The 12,198-nt window shown below is 35.5% G+C and overlaps 1 pseudogene; it reads left to right on the plus strand.

The window, feature by feature from the left end:
• Positions 1–909: 909 nt before the first annotated feature.
• Positions 910–2,324, plus strand: LOC100734522 (large ribosomal subunit protein eL6-like; annotated as a pseudogene).
• The last annotated feature ends 9,874 nt before the right edge of the window (positions 2,325–12,198 follow it).

The following is a 12,198-nucleotide window of genomic DNA, read 5'->3' on the forward strand; positions in this document are numbered from 1 at the left end:
ATGGAAATAGAGCAGTGAATTATACTGTAAGTAAATTTAGCAGTTTCTGTTACAATTTTAAGCATTGTATGCTTTGATCTAGGTGTTTTATTTCTTCAATTCTGTTCCAAATTAATTTTCTTATAAATACCTTAAATCTCTTTATAATATACTCTTGGCAAATGTTTATAATGAAAAATATTTATATGCAGTAAAAGTTTACCAACTAGGGTTGGGAACAGGTAAAAGTGATGTATGTTTAAACAAATTATAGAAGATTGCTTTTCTATGGAATACTGTGCTGTCATAAAAATAAATAGACATGGAAATTTAATAACTGACATGTAGGTGAAAATTAATAATTTTTAGTTTGATCACTTTGTTTTTAAAAATTTTGCATATGTAAATACGTATGTACATAAATTTATTAAATGCATATATTTTAATCTAATTATGTTTTTACTCCCTGTTGTATTCAGGAGTTATAAGGATAATTACATATCAGACACAGAATGTATAGTATTATTTTATGATGATCACCCAAAGTTAAATACAAAAAAGTGCAAGAAATCTGCCAACAACTCAAAAGACCCAGAAAATCCAACTGAGGTCCTGGATCTCACAGTAATGTCCTGCATGAGTCCAGTTGAAGACCTAAAATCTATGACAATGCTTCCCATGAGTCCAACTGGAGGTCTAGAGACCATGACAATGACTCATGCCTGTTTGACAATGACTCAAGTCTGTTTTATGGACCTGCACTGGGAAGGCCCAAAGGTCAGCAGTGGATGCTAGAAAGTATATGCCAGTGGTGTGAAGGAGTTGTGCCAGTAGACTGAGCTAAGAAATGACACTCAAATAAGGACTAGGGCTTCCCTGAAAAGTACCACAGCCATCCTCAGAAACAGTGAGGTCCTAGCTCCTCCAATGATGAGAATAGCCAACTTCATATCAGGAAGCCAGCATGACAATCTTCTCCTGAAAATTAAACAGCATGCATCTTCATCTTCAGAGCCAGGAAACGATGCTCCATGTAAGGACCAGAGCTTTCCCAAAATGAACCACCGCATCCTCAGCGACAAGGTCCTGAGCTACTCCAATGATAATGGCTGAATCAGAGAAGAAGCTCCACAAGCTCCACTAGGAGAAGCAACAGCTCCAAACAACAATACTTAGGAGAACCCACAACACCCCTCTTCCTTTCAACATCTCCTTTTACGCTGGCAACAGTCCTCCAGTGGGCCATCTATACTCAGCACCATGCTGATTTAATTCAACTGGTGTTAAGTTGACCACTAGTTTTTTTTAATCTGTAACACTTCCATACCAGGAAATAGGAGCTGAAGCATACCTGAAAGAAGACTTTAAAACTTTTTTTTTCCTTTTTTTTTTATTGCTCATTATGGGTAATACTTTTCCATTATTTTATCTGTGGATTATCTTAACAGAAAAAAAAATGCAATCAAAAATACTTACGTATTCATCTCTTTCCTATCTTGCAAGGTGGCAGGCAAAAAAGCTGAGACACCAGATACTAAAGAGAAGAAACCCAAAGCCAAGAAGGATGGTGCTACTGACTCAGGTAAAAGGGTAATGTGAAAGTTAAAAAATCCAAGAAAGGGCAGCTTCACTGCAGAGGAAACCCTGTCCTACTTAGAGGAGTTGGTAGATACTCCTGATTGCTATGTATTCTACAAAGGCTTTGTACAGAGGAGGCACTCAGCTGCTAAATCCAAGGTTGAGAAGAAAATGAACTTGGTTTCTATTGTCACAAAACCAATTGGTGGTGACAAGAAGGATGGTACCATGTGGCTAAGCTTTGCAAAATGTATAGACACTACCATTCTGAAGATGTAAACTTAAAGCTATTAAGCACAGCAAAAAAAATCTTTCACTCAACATGTAAAGGAATGGCCAGGTAGCATCACTTCGAGAACTGTCTTGATCATCCTCACTGAACACCACAGAGGGAAGGGAGTGGTTTTCCTGAAGCAGCTAGCCAGCCGCTTTCTACCTGTGACTAGGCCTCTTAAATCTCTTAACCCTAATCTTGCTTCTTTGTGTAGAATGCAACAGAGATTTGTCATTGACACTTCCACAAAAATTGATATCAGCAACGTGAAAATCCCCAAACACCTTACTGATGCTTACTTCAAGATGAAGCAGCTGCAAAGATATTAGACACCAAGAAAAGAACCAGATTTCAGAGCAGTGCTAGGTTGTTTAGAAAGTGCTGGACTCACAGATTTTACCAAAAAATCAAAGCTCTTCCTCAGATCTGGCATTGCATGCAATCCATTTTTGCTCTAACAAATGAAATTTACACTCACAAAATGGAGCTCTAAATTTCTTACTAAGAATCTAATTAAATATCTGATATATTTTTAAAACTATATTGAAAGAAATTAACTGATTACAATAACCTGGGAATGGTTTCTTGACTTTTCAGATATCTACAGTGTCTGATATTTTGGACTTTAATGTATCTAGAGTCAGATCTAGCTCTGATGCTTCACTCTGTACAACCCTTAGCCATGTTAGTTCTACTTATAAGCCTTAGTTTCCTTATTTGAAAAATGTGGACAACTAAAAAAACTGCATCACAGAGAAATTTTGAAGATTAGTGATTATGTAGTAGAGAATAATGCAACTGCTTCATCCTTAGTAAACATATTGATTGTAGTTAATTTAGTCACTATAGATACAAGGTGCCTATAAATACTGTATAGTTCCTCTTTGTGCGTGCGTGTGTGTGTGTGTGTGTGTTGTCAAACTCTTTACACAGGGATTTCTTCTGCTTTAAATGACTAATTATATGACTAATGATGTAACAAAGAACTTCAAGATTCCAGTGGTAGACAACAATAAGCACCTATTTCTCATTCATTTGAGATTATCCTAGGCAGTTTTACATGTCTTTTCCGGACTTGAATATTCATCTGTGGGTTAGCTGATTTGTTTGTCATCTTAGTGGGGTAGAATAGGTGACTCAACTCTGTTTCATGTGTCTTTCCCCTCAATACATGGGTTAAAAGATGGAACTCAGCCCACCACTTGCTGTTCTTTGGGGGTGCTTGGGGCTGAACCCAGGGCCTTACACATGCTAAGCACGTTGTCACTGAACAAGACTCACAACTCCATCACCTGTTTTTGTAACTAAAGTTTCATTGTAACACAAAACCTGCTCCTTTGTTTATGAATTTCATTTGGCCAGTTTTACACCACAGCAGCAGAGTGAAGTAGCTTCAATACTGACCATATAACCTACAAAACCTAAAATTTGTATTACTGAACCCTTTACAGAGTTTGCCAACCATTGCTTTAAAAGTCTAGGCCAGGCACGTTCTACTGATAATGATTCAGGTAGAGAAGAGTAGGAACCAACCCATTAGTCTTTCATGAGATTCTACTGCCTTCACATTTGCTAATACCTAAGCTACCAAAACAAGTCATATCCCTCACCCAGAGTCAAGGTGCAAGGTACTGAAGTTATGTGGCAAAAGGGTGGACAAAAAAGTCTTAAATAACTGGGAATGATGCAATTTATCATGATTAATTGCAATCTTTCTTTTTAAGGAACATACACATATGTATACTTCTTTGGAACTCGTTACTTTCTCTGATTTCCAGTAACACATAGTGTACATGAGGAATCAATAATTTATCTTATTAATTAGCAAACTTTTTCTATAAATAGGTAGATATCACATATTTCAGTTTTTATGGACAGTATGACCTCTGTCACAACTACACAGATCTGTAGTAGTGTGGACAGAGCAATAAAACATGTGAAAACAATGAGAGTGACTGTGTTCCAATAAAGATTTATTCATGAAGCAGACATGCCATAGCTTGCCTATCCCTACTGTATCCCATATGAGAATAAAGAGAATCGATGTGCTAAGGCAAATCATGTGGGGTTTAGGAAGAGAGAAACCAGTTTGCCCTCCTTGTGAGTCAAGAAAAGCCATTCTGGGTCTTTAAGGAGTAAAGCAAGAAGCCAATCTGTCTTTCCCATAGGCTTTACAAAGCATGTGGGGCCCAGGAGAAGAGAAGTCAAGCCCTTCTCATGAGCCAATAAGATTATTGGATGACATCAAGAATTCACACACACACACCAAAAACAATCAGCTGGTTTGGAGGACAGGCTGCTTTGATAGCAACTGAGGTACAGAAACAACTAAATGCTTGCATTGTTTGATTAATTTTGAAAGCCTAAGGCTGGTAGTCTAAGCACGAATTAAGAGGATAACCATACGCAATATAGCAAATGTGGGGGATTTCCTTCTGTCTTTTTAAGTCCAATATTACTCTCATTGTTTTGTTTTGTTCCAATTTATTGTTTTGTTTTACTTAATGTTCTGTCTTGATTGTTTTTATTCTGTTTTGTTTTCTTTGATTTTACTCTGTCTGATGGAATGGGCAACTGTTGTGAAGATAACAAGATATATTATGGTAGCCATTGTTGATTTTTTCATTTTCCTGTTTTGAAGTTCTGTACCACTTGCATTGTTTTGTTTTGATTGGTTTTATTTTGTTAGATTTTATTCTTGTTAAAATAAAAAATGTATAAAAAGAATTAGTACGCAAAGAACTTAGATGACTTGATCAGTATTATACAACTAATTCATGATAAAATAATATTGAAAGTTATTGTTATACAACCCTGAGTAGATGTGTTCTGTTAAGTCCACACACAGTTATAAAAATATGTGAGTTGTTTGCCAATGTGTAAAACCAGAAATATTCACATAAATATCTAGATGTTCAGGTGTTCTAGAAAATTTGTACATATATAAAGACAGGGAAACCATTAGCTGAAATTGAGTAGCTGCCATTCTGTTAGGTGAATTCATTCACACAATTGCTTGTGAATTTGCACTTGGCCTGGCTTATTCATTGACATAAGTTTGCTGGCCTCCATGAACTACCCCAGCATATAGAACATTTTGCCATCTTCATTGCTGTCCAGGAAGGTTTATAATTGTAATTCCAAGGAGAAGATATTGGAATGCTAGTGAGTTTAATGTCAATCTACCACTTCCAGTACAACCCATGCTGAGAATAAAGATACTGAGACATATATACAGTTATGGGGAGCCAGGGGTTCCTAGTTCTCTGAAACAAAGGCCATGACCCAGAGCCTTTCCCAGGTTTTAATACTTTTCCATGAAAGTTGTAGATTGGGAATGAGTGACAGTGAGAGTGGCAGGGAATATATGACTGCCATGAATACCATGAGCTGGGCTAAGTAAGAGGTCTGAGACCACCTCTGCAATATGCAGAGGGCAAGAAATGCAGATGGAGCAATCTGTATAACAACTAAGGTAGTAGCTAATAATTAGGGGTCAGTACTTCAGTTCTGATGTAGAATCCTTTTATTCCTGGGAGGCATAGCCTCTTTCTCAAGGTTTGGTCCCAGTCGACAGTGTAGAGCACAGCTCTCCATCCCACCAGGCTCAACCACATAATCGGGGAGTCACTTGGTGGGGTAACACTGACCTATCACTTTGCTTCAGAGATTATACTGCAGCTCCTCAGCCAGCCCATTTTACATTACTTAAAGCCAACTGAAAGGACCAAGAAATAATCTAGCCAGCTCTGTACATATCAATACATGGAGATAGGGCCAAGTTTATCCAAAATGGAGATCGTTGCTCTTCTTTCCAAGGAGAGTAAAGGAGACTCATTTCTGTGGATCCCCACACCCCAGACTAAGCCCCAATCTCTCAATGTGTCAGTCCTAGGTCTTTTCTACTTGATTTGTTTAACAGGTTGAGTGACTGATAAGTTTTGGCTTTTAAAACTTGACTTCAAATATTAAGCACATCTTTGTCATGAAGAGGTGTTTTCCTCTTCTGTGGATTTTTAGAGATGATGACACTCTGAGTTAATTAGTTTAGAATCTATAAAGAAGTATTCCAGAGAAGTGACTTGTGACAAAATCTCTGCTTTATTACAGTCAGAGGTATAATTTGCACTATCAATGAGGTGATTTTAAACTGTGGACTGTCTTTAACAAATATTTCTTAGCACTTGACCTGAAAATATTATAAGAGCAAATGGCAGGGATAAGTTAAGGACAGATGTTCTCACCACAGATTTATGTGCCTATTTTATTAAAATTTCATGGTGGTTAATAATTTGTAGGTTGGAGAATTATTTGATGCCACAATAGTTGATAGATTTACATTCATAGAGATTATTTTGTCTTTATTTGAAAATAAATACATGTATTGACATCCTTGGAAAATTCTGCTTAATGCACTGAGTTTTTCATATACTAGCTTCTTGTGTTCAGGGGTTCAAGACAATCACCTGATTATAATTAAATATATTTTATTTAAATTTATATCAAATGGAAACTACCTCCAATAATAATCCACAAATACCTGTAACAGATCCCATAATATATATTGAAAGTCCTATCTATGGAAAAAGGAAAAGGAATTGATAGAAAACTTGCATTATATAACTTTCATTACCATGCTTATCAGTGTGTAGAGTGTTTCAGAAACTAAGTTCCTCAAAATAATCCATTTTACTACAAGCTTTTATTAAGACCATTTTATTTTAAGAGAATAAAACAAAACAAAAAATAAAACAAATCAAAACAAAACAATGTAAGCAACATAGGACATCAAAACAAGTCAACAGGAAATCAACAGTGGCTACCATAAATGTCTCTTGTTTTCTTTGAAATAGTTGTCCATACCTTCACACACAATAAATTCATTTTATAGTGGGGGCAACTAAAGTTCTTGGTATATTTGTAACCTGCCTTAAACAATGCTGAACAGTTGAAACTCAGGTTTTGTATGCTTATTTGTTTTGTTTTAGTTTTAGTTATTATTTTTTAGAGGGGTGTGCGTGCGTGTGTGTGTGTGTGTGTGTGTGTGTGTGTGTGTGTGCTGGGTAATGAATCCAAAGCCTTTCACTAACTAGTCAAGTGCTGTAGCACTGAGTCATATCCTTATCTTGAAGTTGAATTTTTAAAGTAGATCTGTCAGACTTCAGTGTTATGGGATGCTTGGAGGGTAGAAAAACAGTGAAGAATGCATCTTGCAGTTGGAAAAACTAGAGGATATAGTAACAATTGTCCCTTTGATTAGTTAGCTAATTTGACTGGGTCAGAACAAGTTCAAACAGGGCTAAAGGCCAGTGTCAAATATAAAATAAGCAAAGTTACTATAAGGCCTCCAAATGATAAAAAGGGGTGATTACACACAGAAGCTGTTGTTCTTAACTCTGGCAGTCAAATGGAAATCTCTTGCTTTGGAAAGTTTCTTCACAGAATTGTTCCCAATTTGCAAAATTCTAATAAAAGGCTTTCACACATCCATCAATCCATTTTGAGCTATTGTGGCATTCTTTTTGTCAAGGATTTTGAGTAAGATTATTTGCTGCAGTTATTAAGATTCTTGGAGAGGCATAAAATGTAAGCTTTCTTCAAAAAGGATTTAACTCGTTAAGATCCGTTCTGCCAAATGTATGTTTTTATTGTTCTGTCCTCCTCTTAGAAAAAACTGATGCACAGTCTCCTTTGCTGGCAATTGTGCTGGCAGAACACTTCCAAGAATGCCTATTGGCATGATGTAAAGTGAAATCTGACATGTAAACACATAAAAATCATTTTCACAAGAGCTATTTAAGCAGGCAAATATAACATGTAACAAAATTTTGTACACAATCTGGTGTGTCTCATTAAGAATAAAGACACATGTGTAGAACATCAGATGTTCAAAAAAATCTTGTGCATAGAATGACATCCTTTTCATCACCCATTTTATCATTGGCATAAATAATGCAAAATGTAGGCACAATGCTGTAGGTAAGCTCCTTGTACCAGTTGTTCCACCACATTCCTCTTTAATGTTTAAAAGAATTGTTGCCAAAAAAAGAACATGAGAAATAACCTGGTATACTGGCCATAGGAAATGATAACTGCTATCCAACTGTTTCTTATTTTTCTTCACGTCCCTGTCCCCTTTATTGTATACTGGTTATTTTTAATATTCCTATAATTAAATTTTTTGTTCTGATCCTTTCTATGATTCTTTTATTACATTAATAATGCTAAAATAGGAGCCAAGTATGGTGGCAAATCCCTGTAATCCTGGGACACATACCCTTATGGGCTATATTTGAAATGTTTTTTAAGCATTTACACTATTCAAAGCATTGCACAAGCGGAGTCAGACATGACCCCATGCTTGAGAAATCCACATTCTAACTGAAGATAAAGAGCTATGTGGTAAGCACTGATAAGGTATTAATTGTGCTTAGCAAGGACTTAGGAAAGGCTTTAGGAAGGATGTAACATTTGAACTTGACCTTAGTGAGTAATGTGAAGCAAAAACAAACCAATAATTACAATTTTATGACATTTTTCAGTTTATAGAATATTTCTACATGTACTTATTCATATACCTAAGGAAATATTTTCTCTAATCCACAGACAAGAAAGTTGAAAACAGACACCCAGGAAGCAGCAGAGATAGAAAATGAATTTGTGTCTGTTTCATGCCTGTCCTACAGATGGACCATGTCACACTGGCACTCTCAGAGGGATTTAAAAACATGGGAACATAGCAATAGGCATTTCAGCGAAAGCAGCATGAACACAATTTCACTGGAATAAAAGTTGTTATGCATTAAAGACTGCAAACAATTTAGATTGATTGGACTGCAAAGAATACGATGAAAGCAGAGAGATTAGAGAGCAAAGATGAATTATACCAAACAATAGAATTTTGAATAACAAACTAATGCAATTGCAGACAATAGGAATTCAACTACATTTTTAGAAAGCCATGACTACTGTGTTGATTTCTAAAAGTTGGGCAACAAGTTTTAGAATTTAAGTGCAATTCAAAAAAGATTGTAAGATGGAACAAGGGGAAATATAGATCTCAAAATTACCTAGATAAGGACAATGAGAGTGTAAATTAGTGTGATAAAAATTTGAATCTATAGCAATATGACTGAATAGATTTTTAATGTTTTTTTAATTTGTGATTAAGATATATTGTACATATTAATGGAGTTCAGTGTGATATTTCAATTTGTATATACAGCAGGTACTGAACAAATCCAACTCCTTTTATTCACCGCCTCTCCCTCTTCTGAATCTCTAGTAATCACTGTTTCACAATTAGGTCAACATTTACATTTGGATATCTAGAAACAGAACACTCTAATAAATGTAGTTTACAAAATTTAAGTACAGTCCTAATAAAAATACTACACAGACCATATTCCACAGAAAAAACAGACAGCCATGAGGAACAAACTAAAAATGCATGAGACTCATATGGCTTCCCGAGAGAATTATACAAAAATTTTTAAAGATTTGCTAATGTTTCTAAAACTATTACAGAGCAAATAAAAAAATAAATTTCCAAATGTTTTTCATGTGGCAAGAGTAACATTCACATCCAATTGAAAATTATAGTGTAGAATCTCTTATAAATACTTGATGCAAAAATCTTAAATAAAACATTAGCAAAAGGAATCCAACAGCACACAAAAAAATAACATTATTTGGGATTACATAACTAATTGGTATTTATTTGATAATGCAATAGTGATTCAATATGAAGAGAAAATGAACATAATTATCATATATTAATAGAACTAAGAAGAAAAAACATATTATCTTTATAAAATGCCTAAAAGCTATTTCACCAAATTCAGAAACAACTAATATTTATAAGTTAAATCAGAATTGGTGAATACTTTTATGCATATAAGCATCAGCCCCAAACAGTATATTCTTTAATTGGTAAACATCAGAGAATTTCCTACTGAAATATACTTACTGTCGCTGCTGCTACTTAATTTGCTTTAGATGTAAGTAATTGCATAACAAAGAATAGTAGAAAGCATAAATCTAGAAGAGGTAAAATTATCTCTATTTGCAAATGATATGCTTTCATAGCTGCAAACCCAAAAATAATTCATTGAAATATTATTAAAAGAATTTAATAAGGTAACAATATATAATAAAATTAATATGCTCAACACCATAGGTGCTATACATAAAACAAATTTAAAAATATAATGGAAAATTAAGTCATACAGTACCAAAAATTGTTTATCATAAAATTGACACAAGAAACACAAAATATAGACTTTATTCATTTTAAGGAAATGTATAAAACATTTCTGACAATGCACAAGTAAACCTGAACAAATATAATACTTCACATTATAAAGGAAATAATTTTTCTCAAATTAACTTATAAATTAGTATATTCTCAATAAAATTACTATTGGGCATTTTTGTATACTAAATAAGTTACATATGTAGTTTATTTTAAAAACTAAATAAGCAAAAATAACAGAAAATATAGTAAAGAGAAGAGATGATGAAAGAGTGGCAGCAAGTAGCCAGCATTATCAAACTAAAAAACATGATAATACTTCTCTATCAAAATCATAGAGACTGAAAATAGAGAATATCGAAAAGGATACTCAATGCACAGAGAAATGTAATATGTGCTAAGCTACTATTACAAATCAGTAACAAACTGAATTTTTAATAAGTGATATTAGGATAATTGGATAACTGTTGGGAGCCGCGGCCGAGCCCGGTCGCCTTACTTGGCGGACGTGAGGCCTGTAGGAAAGAGCAAAGCCTGAGCTAGATTACCCCTCCCATCGAGTGTGCTAAGATGGCGCTTATTTCCTGCTTGGTAAACAACCCGCCCTGTAAGATCTCCTGCTTCCTGCTTGGTAAACAACCCGCCCTGTAAGATCTCCTGCTTCCTGCTTGGTAAACAACCCGCCCTGTAAGATCTCCTGCTTCCTGCTTGGTAAACAACCCGCCCTGTAAGATCTCCTGCTTCCTGCTTGGTAAACAACCCGCCCTGTAAGATCTCCTGCTTCACAACCCGCGCTGTAAGATAGTCTGCCTAGCAACAACTGATGTTAGCCAATCAGCCCGCATCGCGCGCTTTGAACTGATTGGCCACTGTAACCCTATAAAAGTGAGTGCCTCTCCCGCGACGAAAGAAGAAGCAGAAGAAGCACGCAAGGAGCCGCGGAGAGCGGACCGGTAGAGGCTTCGGGACAGACTGTAGGGAGAAGCACGCAAGGAGCCGCGGAGAGCGGACCGGTAGAGGCTTCGGGACAGATTGTAGGGAGAAGCACGCAAGGAGCCGCGGGGAGCGGACCAACAGAGGCTTCGGCCGGGAGGATTCCCGGGGCAGGCTGTACGGAGAAGGAAAATAAAAGAAAAGGTTGTCCACTGCCAGACTTTGTTGTGTGTCCTTCCTGCCGGCCGGGAGTGACACCGACAGATAACCATATGGAAAATGGTCTAATTTGATCTATTTTGGATGAATTACACTGGTATCCCTTCAAATTGTTCTAATAGCTAATTATAGAAATCTAATCATGAATAAAAGAACATTGGAAAATGTCAGTATGACCTGGGAGTAAGAAACTATTTACTATTAATAAAAGTTCAAAATTTTAAAAAACACTGAGAAATATAAAAAGAAAAAGAAATGTAACATAAAGACTTTTTAAAAATATATATGACAAGAACTATATTTGCAACATACATAGAATACAATGAATTAGTACTGCAATTTTATGAAAGCTTTTAGAAATTGAGAAAAAACATTAATTTATATAAAAATGGGCAATTATGAAAAAAAAAAGTGGATAAATAAAAGTCCTAACCCATGAACAAATGACCAGCCATGCTTGCAAAAAAATGGCAGTATAGAACTATTCCTTCATGCCATTCTTCTCTTCACTGATTGCAAAAACTCCAAGCAACCAACAATTTCTATTGATTGTATCATCATTCTCATACACTCATGATATTGCTGCATAATACTGTGAGAGACAGATCAAACAACTGAATTTGTGATTTTTAAATGTCACATGAAGAGAATGGAGAATGTATTTTTTTGGCCAATACTTAATCACCTGGCTACAAGGAAGAACAAAAAAATAACTCACTCAAAATGACATTGTGTTCACTTATATAGTGGAGTTATGGTACTTACAAAGAATGGCCAGCAATTTAGCTCAGCAGGCATAAGTTCCTGTCTTGTAGGCATGTGGTCACGAGTTTGATACCTGGTACCAAAAAACTAAACAGAAACAAACAAAAAAATCAAAGAAGGAAAACGTGAACAGGCACTAGAAGTTACAACACTAATAAAATTGGAGGAAAGAAAAAACTCCAAATAAGTTATAAAG

Source organism: Cavia porcellus, unplaced genomic scaffold (assembly GCF_034190915.1).
Source record: "Cavia porcellus strain 051 isolate PalLab524CR breed Dunkin Hartley unplaced genomic scaffold, mCavPor4.1 scaffold_3, whole genome shotgun sequence".
Taxonomy (NCBI): domain Eukaryota; kingdom Metazoa; phylum Chordata; class Mammalia; order Rodentia; family Caviidae; genus Cavia; species Cavia porcellus.